The following is an 8,310-nucleotide window of genomic DNA, read 5'->3' on the forward strand; positions in this document are numbered from 1 at the left end:
TGAGGATAGATATAAGGTTTTCAAACCTGTGTGAGTAATTCCCATCTCCAGTGATCTCTTTAAGGCTGGCCTATTTTTTTCCGGCCATAAAATGGTCCTGAAGGCAAAATTCCTGCTCAGAGGATGCCCTCTCTTGGTAAGAGGTAATATGAGGCATTTCTCTACAAGAAAGAAATACTTATACCTTCTGAATTAGAATTGTCTACTTTCATCCTCGGGCAAATGTAAGAAAATAAAATTTCCCCGACAGGTTACTTTAGTTAACAATAAGAACAGATGTGGGGAAAAGCCACAGACCGAGGAAAATTAAGATCCAACAGGCTAAGTGACCTTAGGCTTCCGGGCCTCTGTTCATAAAATCAGTGGATAACACTAGGTGATCTTTATCCCTTTGTTCTCTGCCGTTCCCTGTCTTCTAAAAAACAGGACTCATTGCATCTTGACCGAATACAAAATGCTTGGTACTTAGACCACAAACACAGGACTTAATGGCCCTGAATAAACTGAAGAATCTCTACCAGGAAAAAAAAAAAAAATGTTGTTTCTGGCTACAGCAGCTTTAGTCTCTGAATTTTCCATAGCAGCCAGAGATAATTGGCCCAAACAATTTTCCCTTTCTCTTCTCACATTTTTGGCAGTAAAAAGCCTATATGAGATGGTAAATACAGCAGAATCCTGCAATCCGCTGCCACCACCGTTTTAAATTGCAAATCTGCCAAACTACACATCATCCAAAAGACGCTTTTTGAGTACATATGGAATTCAGAGGGTATCTTCTCCCTAAATGATTTCATTTGTCAGGCTTTCAATAAAATTTAAGTGCCCTGAAGTCCAGCCGACTGAGGTGAGTAGAGAGGAAACCCTTGGAATTTGTAGTATCTTGGGATTTGGACATTCCCCCACAAATAATTCTAACAAGTGCATTATCAGGAAAAACAATTCCTGGAAATGGAGAAGGAGACAGAGTATGCAGAGGGGAGAAAAGTGAAATTGATGCAAACTGTGAGTGGCCGTGTGGGAAAAAAATTAGTTTATTTTTTTAGTTGTTGCCAAAAGAGTGTCACTGGTGATGTAAAGAAGTGGAAAAATGAGAAAACTTCACTATCACCCAAAAATCACTTGTCCATTTCCTGCTCCGCATGGGAGGTAAAATAGGACCATAAACCTCAGACTTACACAGGGTCGTGGTGTTCTGCTGCCCTCTATTGGGAGGAAGACTGCAGCTGCCTGCACTGACGCCAGAAATGAAGCCAGCACAGAATTTGGCTTTAGGCTTGAGACTCAATAAATAAGTGTTAACCGATAAGAAGGAAGGAAAAGAGGGAGCATGAGAAGGAGAAAGGGGAACGGAACATTCTCAAGTTCTTTGTAAGCCCGGAACCAGGGTTGAGTCCATACTCAGAAGAAAGCACTGCTCTTCTAAATAGTCCTATATTGTTGAAGGATTAAATAAATGGGTGAAACACCTAGAAATGCCTAATTGAGACAGCTCTTGATATTGCATAGGCTCAAAGAATGTTTGATGACTGAAATAGGAAAAAATGAGAGAGGGAGGGAGAGAGAGAGAGAGAGAGAGAGAGAGAGAGAGAGAGAGAGAGAGAGAGAGAGAGAGAACGAACTTGACTGGCCAAAACTGGTTCCTTCCAGCCTGTTACTTAACAAAAATGTCTAATTCTTTTACTCATCTAGAATTTTTTCATAAGTTGTATCAATCTTCTACATATTTTCAAAAGCCTTTCTTTTAAACTACTAACTAAGGTGAACTATTAACTACTGTATTTTGACTTTTTATGGAGCCTTAGAAATTCTAAGTTCTATAAAGTGTTAGTTGTGGTATTAAGCCATTTAATTCGGAAGCCTTAGAACCTGGTGTGCCTAGATCAGGGAATTTTCAATTTAGAGGCCGATGGGAAATGTATAGTCCTCATAACTATAAAAAGTTATCATTCTCCAGTTTGTTTCATTTTAGTTAAAACTTTTCTGTGGCACAATGGATCAGCGTTCACCACTGACTGAACCAACACTATCAGTATTACCCAACCATATGTGAAATAGGGGTGCTAACTGATGGGTGAGAAATATTTTAAGTTGACCTTTATACTACACAACAAATACTTGGTTGGGTACCAGGATGGTTGAGAGTGCTCTGACACCCTTGACAGATGTCTTGAAGTTACTAGAGTCTATCAGTTAGGCACACTAGGCTGGTGTAATAAATAAGTCCCCTGCAATAAACTATTTTTTTGCCTATGTAACAGTCTCAAGAAGGGGTTCCTACTCAGCAGGCATTTCTCCTAGCAGTGATTCAGAGCCCAGTTTTCCTCCATCTGGCAGCTCTGCCATCCAGCAGGGCCTCATCACCATCCTCTGTATCTAGTCAGCAGATCGGACAAGCCCAGAAATGGCATCCATCATTGGTGCTCACTTTCCATTGTCCAGAGTTCAGTCATAAAGCCACGCCTAACTGCAAGGCAGGTGGTCTAGCTGTGTGCCCAAGAAGAACACAGCAAATTCTAGCTACTAGAACTTTAGAGGTCAGTTTGTCTTCTCCCGTCTGATAACTCACCTCATTATTATAAATACCTCATATTAGCCAATCACAACACTCCTAAATGCTAGCCCTAACCTTTGCAAGTTGTGTCATCTTGTACAAACTACATAGTATTTCTAAGTTGCACTTCGTCTATAAGATGGTGAAATAGCAGTACTTCCTTACAGTAACATTGTAAGGAAGAAATAAGCTAACATAGATGCTACAGCCAGCATGATGCTAGCCATTAATTAGAATAACCCCATTTAGTATGTCTTTCTTCTACCTTATCTGTTTCTTTTTCCAAATCAGTACAAATTAATAAATCTCTATTATATTTTCATTATGTTCGAAGTATCATATATAGTAGATGTTTTATCCCTGCCCTCATTGAATCGAGTCTTTTGAAGATGAGACATAAAACTAGTAAAAAGTTAAGGCCTAACAAGATTTTTATAAAATGTTGAGCCATCAATAGAAGAGTTTTAATAAAGAAGTACATGACTAATTCTCATATTAGTTGTATGTTCAATGAAATTTTCAGAAGAGTCACTATAAGACTACACAGGAGGCAAACTTTGGATTTGATCTTCAAGAGCAGATTTTTGATAAGGATAATAGGCAAGAATGAGCACAGAGGGCATTATAGAAAACTAGAATGACCTAAACAAAAAAAAAATGGCAAGGACATGGGGGAGGGGCTTAAGGAAAAGTCGAGAGACAATGACTGATACATTTTCTCTAGACATAAGTGAATAATAAAAAAATAAAGCTAGAAAGGCAGGTTGGTGCTAATGGAAGGCTCAGTGAAGAACTTGTCCTTGTAGCAAATCTAAATGTGCAGGAAAAGGCTTCTGTAGACAGGGTAGGAAATACAAAAGGAGGCAGAATGGAGAAGTTAAAAGCACATGCTCCAGAGCTACTGCCTAGAGTCCACCTTGGCTCTACCACTTAAAACGTGGCCTTGGGCAACTTTTTTTTAACCTCTCTGTGCCTCAGTTTTCTCATCCATAAAATGAAGTGATAAACTTTCATGGAGCTATTATGAGCATCAAATGGCTCGATGCATGTAAAGCAGTTGTAAGAGCACCTGGCACTCTGTCCGCGTCAGTTACCATGGCGATGATAATGCTAGTGGAGGTCTGCCTCTTAGGGAATCCTTTGTTATTTCAGGATCGAACCCAATCTAGCTTTAAACAATTGCTACTAGCAATAGGACACCTCTCTCTCTTAGTAATAACAAACTCCTGGAACCATTGTACCCTTACAAACCTTTAATGAGCTCATGTTTCCCATTTGGCTTTATATAAGTAGACCCAGGCACTTTGAAAGCCCAACTCAAAACATTACGTTTCCCTGAAGCTAGGTGTGTTAGTTTACTCGGGCTGCCATAATGAAATACCACAGGCTAGGTGGCTTAAATAACAGAAATCTATTTCCCCACAGTTCTGGAGGCCAGAAGTCCAAGATCAAGGTATCAGCAAATTTGGTTTCTGCGTCTTTCCTTGGCTTGCAGATGTCTGTGTGTCCATATTTCCTTTCCTTTTAAGTACGCTAGATTAGGTTAGGATCCTCCCTAACAGCCTCTTTAGTTTAATCACTGCTTTCAAGGCCCTGTCTCCAAATACAGTCGCATTCTGCCGTACTGGAGGTTAAGACCGCCATCTAAATTGGGAGAGTGAGGACAATTCAGCCTGTAACACTAGTCTAGGCCCTTTCTCCTCATAATATTTTCTCTAATCCCCTGTCAAGGAGGTCTTTTTTCATCATTATTATCTCAGAGTAAACAGTTTGAGGCTTTGTCAAGAAAGGCAAGAAGTGTGTTTGTGAATGTTTCGTTCATTCATCCATTTCCTAGATACGTATTCAGTGCTTCCAAGTGTGCCATGTTCTGGGCCAGATGGCAGGATATGGCAGGGAATGAAACAAACCCCCTGCCCTTGTGAAGCCTGCATTCTAGCGGGTGTGTCACACGCTTAACAAAATACATGAAAACACTTAGAGTCTGTCAAGTGAGAACAAGTGCTATGGAGAATAGTCAAGCAGAATAAGGGAGAAAGGAAGCACCCTAGACTGGGAGGGCGACTGTAGAATAAGGGGTGACCATGGAACGCCTCTCTTATAAGGCTGCATTTTAGCAATGACCTGAGGAAGTCAAGAAACAAGCCATGCAGTTAATGAGAGGAAGAACATTTCAGGCAGACAGAACAGCAAGCGCTAAGATCCTGATGTGGGAGTGGCTTGGAGGGTCCAAGGAGCACCGAAGTGGCTGGGGAAGAGCCGGTGAGGGGGAAGGAGAGGAGGGAGGCAGATTAGGGCACTTGTGCAGTGCCTTACTGCTGTCGTAAGAACACTGGCTTTTACTGGAGTGAAATGGGAAATCATTTAGAAGGTTTTGAGCAAAGGAATGACATGGCCTGACTTACGTTTTAAAAGGTCTGCTCATTTGTGTTGGGAATAGACTGGGCAGGGGGCAGTGGGGGAAAGATGGAGCGGTAGATAGTTGCAAAATAGCCTTGACATAAAGTGGAAACTGTGAGGATGGTAAGAGAGGTTTAGAATCTTGATATATTTTGAATGTAGAGCCACCAGGGTTCCTGCTATTCCATCTGGTGCTGCTCTCTCTCTCTCTCTCTGGGTTGCTTTTGGCATCATGAAAATTAGCACCATCAAAGTTTCAGTTGCATCTGAGCATTTTTTATATCTTGGAGCCAAGTATGCATCTTAAATCCATGCATGTCCTCCCAAGTCCAATCTACATATCAAAATAAATGAACGCTAACATTACATAAATCCTACATTGGAAATTGGATAAAGCAGGCATCTTTTACCATCTATACCCTAATCATCGGTTATAAAAAGTCTAAAGCCCAAAGGAATGCAGAATGCCTCCAGATGGTATGACATTCAGATGAAGAATTACAGAATGTCATCATGAGTATGAAACATTTCTAACCAGAAAAGGGAAAGGGAACAGAAGAAAGGAAGGCAGACTGGGGAAGTGATAAATTTGCTATCCTTAAAAGTGGGTGACTGGCAGGGTGCAATTATTTTTTCTTAACGGTTCTTGTCAATACTTTCAAAAGCCAGCTAAAAAATTGTTTCTCTCTAATTGCTAAATTAAGAAGTAGTCGTTTTTGAGTTTTTCTTATTTAAGATAAAGAATTTCACATAGCTCTACTTATCGTTCCTTTCCCTGCTTTTTATTCATATAGTCTGAGAGTTTAGATCAAGATAATTATTTTTTTTAGCAAAAAATGTTATTACAATTACTAGTATTATTTTATTGAAAACAGAATGCCCCTGAAGACACTGGTTCCCCATCAGCCCGCTCAAACAAAAGCTGATTTTTCTTGCAGACTCCATGTGGTAGGCTGAAAAACGGCCTTTTAAGAAAGCCACACTCTAATCCTTAGAACCTATGGAAGTCACCATATACGGCAATTTTTGCAGATGTGCTTAAATTCAGGATCCTGAGATGGAGAGATTATCCTGGATGATGTGGGTGGGCTCAAAATGTAATCACACGTATCCTTATAAAAGTGAGGCAACAAGGAAATTCTACACACACCAAGGAGAAGGCAATGTGAAGACAGAGCAGAGAGACATTTGAAGATGCTGGCTTTGGAGATCAAAGTGATGTGATGACAACCCAAGGAATTGCCTGGTTCCAAAAGGTGAAAGAGACAGGGAAGAGATTCTCCCGTAGATATCTCTGGACAGAATACAGCCTTGCCTTCTGGCCTCTAGAACTGTGAGAGAATACTGTTTTAAGTAGTGTTTTAAGTCACAACATTCGTGTCAATTCATTACAGCAGCCACAGGAAACTCGTACATATCCATATACTTTAGGGTCTGCGGTTTGTGTGATTTGTTACCCCAAATTGTTACTTCTTCACATATTTTTCCCCTTTCTCCACCCCAATCCTGAACTGGTGTGTTTACGCTTGTGAAGGACATGTCATCCGACCTGACCACCAGACACCTCTTCTTTTTGCTGTTGTCTAGTAGCCACCCCTCTCAACTGCCCCTCTCTCTTCAAGGGTTTTAGCACTCAGCTCACGTCATTCTCTCCGCTCTTACTCTTTCATGCTTTCTGGACATTTCAACGATACTCTGCCCCTGAAGACTTTGTACAACCTCAACTGAAACGATGCACCCTTTACTCTGTGTCAGCCGTATACGCACACATGGTCCTCCCTAAATCATGCCATCTCCAATAACCTTAGCCCCTCCAAAACCTCAGCTTCAATCATGCCCTCTCCAGCTACTATCTCCAACTCTCCCAAGGCATTTTCTCTAAATCTCTACTCCAGCTCCCTTCTGACCACACAGGGACCAGCACTGCATTGACCCACCACTTATAACTACGCACATATATCCCACATACCCTCATTTGCCTCCTTGTACAGCTTAGAAGCTTCGATCTATTAGAACCATTTGCTTCCTGACACCCTTATTGGCCCTATCTTCTGTTTTGATCACATGATTAAGCCTCCAATCTGCTTAACCAAACTATCTGCCTACTTTGAGCTGAACATCTCACTTTAAATTCATGACAACAAACCTCAGATGAAAACTCAATACAATCCAGCAATCCTGCCTTACTTCTCTAGGACATTTGTTTTCTCTTTCCCCAAAAGAAATATTTCAAAACTTTTTCTTGTTTTTAATATACCATACAATTCCCTCATCCAATTGCCGCTAATGTCTTTGACTTACTACTCAGTGAAAAAAAAAAAGAAAAAGTCAGGATTCAGATGAAATCGACCTCATCTTCCTATCACTAAAGCCACTCTAAGCCCACTTAACTTTCTCTTCTCTTTTGATAAAATGGAAAAATTGTCCCTGCTCCTAGCGGGGACAATTCTTTCCATGTTTATTCTGGATCTTATCCCTGCTCAAGGAACTTACTCCTATAATTTTTCCTTTTCTCTTATATTATCAATTGCCTTTCCTTAACTGGATCATTCCTTTTAGCTCATATATCACTCATCAAAAAAATGATCCTTCCCTCCCACATGTCCCATTACTCTGCAGACTTTCACAGCCAAACTCCTCAGACTTTATCCACACTTACTCTTTACGTTTCTACCTTCCATTCTTTCCTCAACCTACTTTTTGAGTTGCATTCCTCACCCCAACCATTCCATGAAAAACTCCTTTCATTTTTATCAAAGTCTCAAACTATTGGTCAATTCTCTATTCTCATGTTACTGACTCACTTAGCAGCTTTTAACCCTGTTGGCCACTTCTTTCTTTAAATCCACTTTCCCTAGATTTCCCTAATATCATGTCCCTCGTTTTTTTTTTTTCTCTTACCTCACTGGACACTTCTCTGTCTCATTTGTTGGCTTCTTCTTCTCTGCTCAACCTCTAAATGTTGGAATACTCCAGACTTTGTCTCTTCTCTTTTCTCTTTACACTTTCTTCCAATGTTGTCTCATCCGGTTTCACGGCTGTGAATATCACCTATATATTGATAACTCTAAAATCTGTACCTTCAACATTGATTTTCTCACTTAAGATCCAGACTCAGGTATTCAGCTGCTTCCTTAGCATCTCGGATTTAACTAACCCTAAGGAGAACTCTTGATCCACCTCAAAAACTGCCATCCACACATCACTAACTGCAATCCACACATCACCCCCACGTATGGACTGGCCTGTAACCAGTCGCTTAGGTCAAAATCTTTCCTTTTTCTCATCACTCACATCCAATCCTCAACAAGTACAACATATATTTCTAGAATCCAAGCCACTTCTGGGTATCTTCATCA

This window comes from Pteropus vampyrus, unplaced genomic scaffold (genome assembly GCF_000151845.1).
Source record: "Pteropus vampyrus isolate Shadow unplaced genomic scaffold, Pvam_2.0 Scaffold104, whole genome shotgun sequence".
Taxonomy (NCBI): Eukaryota; Metazoa; Chordata; class Mammalia; order Chiroptera; family Pteropodidae; genus Pteropus; species Pteropus vampyrus.